Source organism: Macadamia integrifolia, chromosome 11 (genome assembly GCF_013358625.1).
Source record: "Macadamia integrifolia cultivar HAES 741 chromosome 11, SCU_Mint_v3, whole genome shotgun sequence".
Classification (NCBI taxonomy): domain Eukaryota; kingdom Viridiplantae; phylum Streptophyta; class Magnoliopsida; order Proteales; family Proteaceae; genus Macadamia; species Macadamia integrifolia.
Window position 1 is genome coordinate 25,109,617 of NC_056567.1, and position 3,210 is coordinate 25,112,826.

A 3,210-nucleotide genomic window follows, 5' to 3' on the forward strand; every position below is an offset into this window, starting at 1 on the left:
TACATCAGACTTTGGACCGGGGACTAGATATGCAGGGTTTTTTTTTTTTTTTTTTTTTTTCGGGTGGGGGAGGGAGGGTTCCAGAAGTATGGTTCTTTCTTGGAGCCATGGATCGGAATTGGACCTTACAATCGTATGCATCATAGGGGTGTCAATTCCACACCGCATCGATAGGTTTAATCAAACCTGACACATTTATGATCCGATCTAGATTGACCCGATTAATAAACGTATCGAATTTGAACCCTAATACTTTTATAAACAGGTTGCATACAATGCAACCACCTGGACTAACCGACCCGACACATTTACAAGCCCGATTTGAATCAACTCCTTTTAGCCCGACCTAGCACAATCCATTTAGTAGTACTTGTATTTTTTTATTTTTTCTTTTTTTCTTTTGGATAAATTTCACTCCTCTCCCCTGAAGCGAAATATCAACTGGACCCATTACCTTTGTGAAAATATGATTATCCTCCCCTACAAAAAAAAGATGTTATCTAACAGCCCCTACTGTTAATAATCGTTGTTAAGTCAAGGTTATATTTTTTCATAATGTCAAACTACCCGAAATGCCCAAGATAGCTTCAATGAAAACCACATTCTTCTCCAAAACGATTCAACCCTCTTCCTCTCTCTCCTCAACGATTCAGCCCTTAATGAAAATCCCATTATTTTTTGACAGATCATCCACCACTCTTTGTCCTATTCTGGGTAAGAATCACCTATAAAGACTCTCCTCACGAAGCTTTCACAGAGGATAATTGATTGATCGAAAAGAAGAATCAAGAGAGGGACACCACTTAGCTGCAAGGCTTATATTACCGAGCTTTCCAGACTTCAAGAATTGAAGATCGGCTACCAAGAGCTCAGCGAAGACATCTGAGACCGATCGTGTAAAAGTAGTCTGGATCACGGCCTCTGCAACTGTTTGAATCTATGACTGAGAAATCGAGAATTCAATACAAACCTGAATTAAATTGGAAAGGAAAATAGAAATTTAATCGAATTATTTTCTAACGGTACATATTTAGATCTCCATATCTATGTTCCATAGAAAATTTCAATGAATGAATGAAAGATTCTCTGTACAGAAACAATAATCCAACCTAACAAAGATTTGAAAACACAAAAAAAGTACAGTGGGAGATGGGATTAATTCTAATTTTGGTGATCTTGAAGAGGGATGACGTCTGTCATGAAGAGACGAGGCTTCTTCAGGGGAAGTGGGCTCTCCACCTCTTCATCACCAAAATTCTGGAGCTTTCACCCACCGAAAGGGACAAATCTGGGGAAAGATTCGGGGATGGCCGGTAAGTTGAGGTCGAAACCACGGTGGCTCTGGCTGGAAGTGAAGAAAATATGTTTTCATTAACTACTGATACAGATTTGTTATATATATATATATATATATATATATATATATATATATATATACACACGACAGGCAAGTAATAACTGATTCAAGACTCAACTTGGCATCATGTGGTCTGTTATAGATTTATTACAAGATTGGCGTGTTGAGGTGGTAAGGTTGTTACGGTGAAGTGGCATATCTCTATCAGGAATAAGCTGGGCCATCGAGGAAGATGTCTTCGGACCACCGTAGTGGCAACGCTTGTGTCCACCCAAGGCTTGTCCGGTGGGAAAAGTTTTGTGACAAACAAAGCATTCATGGGTCCTGCTGCTACTAGCTGGAGTCGAATTGGCAGGGGAGGATGTAGAGGAGGTGGTGGAAGCAGAGGAGGAAGATGGATGGTCTTCGGCTGCACCGTTCAGTTTCCTATGGACCCCTCTCCCACTATCTTCATAAACTTTAAAATCTCCACACAAATTGCAAATAAGCTTGAGATTGGATAAATCATTGTGGTTCCATGCCAAATCTAACCTTTGGCTCAAAATCTCCGGTGATGTATCAAGAACGACATGAAAGAAGAAGTCGAGGCAAGGGTTGCCGGTAGATAAGAAGATGAGCGAACAGTTTTCCATCAACCCCTTCCACGGTTTATGGGAAATATTGTTGAAGCTAGATACCATGGCATCGATGAAAGGGTTGCCGGAGGTTGCGAACTATGGTTTAGCGGCGAAAGGGGTGGGGAGGTGGATTTCAGGAGGGTCGAGAAGAGACAGAGAGGAAGAGGGTATCTTGGGGATTATGAAAAAAAATTAATTTAACAACCAAAACTAACGGTTGGGCTGTTAGATAGCATCTTTTTCTTGTAAGGGAGGGTAATGATATTTTCTCAAAGGTGGTGGGTCCAGTTGATATTTCGCCTTAGTTCAGTGGAGGGGAGTGAAGTTTTAATATTATTTGTATTTAGTGTTAAAACTATGTTATATGTATAGTTAAGATGATAGTCATTGTTATCTAAACATTCATCTTTTTTAGGTATTTTTTATTTATTTGAACTTATTAAACTTGTGTTGTATAAGCATAATTAAATTGATTTGAGTTTCATGGGTTAAAGACCGAGTACCTTAGTAACTTAGCTGATTTGCCCATCTTTGGCTTAATCCATTTTACCTTGCCTCATATTATTGGTGTACCTCTTCAAGCACATTTAAGAGACCAATTTTATAGAGGATCCGTTTAAAGCCCATTTAATGTAAAATATGTCTATAGTTCGATTAAGGCACGTTTATGGCAACTCGATTAAAGCCTGAGACCGATCGGCCTGATTATCAACTATATCATGCTCATGCTAGCTATGTCCATTTAGTTAAACGGGCGTTCACAGTGTAGCCTTAGAAATTGGCCGAACCCAACTAGACCGGACCACTTGACACCATTCGACAATGCCCTCTTAACTAAAGAATCGATCACATTATTTAACTCCCTTGGAATAATATCGTAATTCCATTTGATATAAATAGAAGGTGGTATTATCCATCCGCCATATTGTGCTCAATCTGGAATAGAGGAAACATGGCCTCTTCCACACACATTAGAATGAGAAGCTTTTTGAAAAAAAAATTTGTGACAGAATGCGAGCGACATATTTAAGAAAAGGTTACTTGTGAGATATGCATCACTTCCTTCCGGGTATACCAACAAATGAATGTGCAATGAGAGATTAGACGTCAAGAATCATATGCCAACCATCACTTCTTGAGGTAGATATGCCATGTGAGTCTTCATCAGGAGGTTTTTTATTTATTATTATTTTTTTTAACTAATTGCGGTTGGAATTGGGATACCCTTTTTTTTTT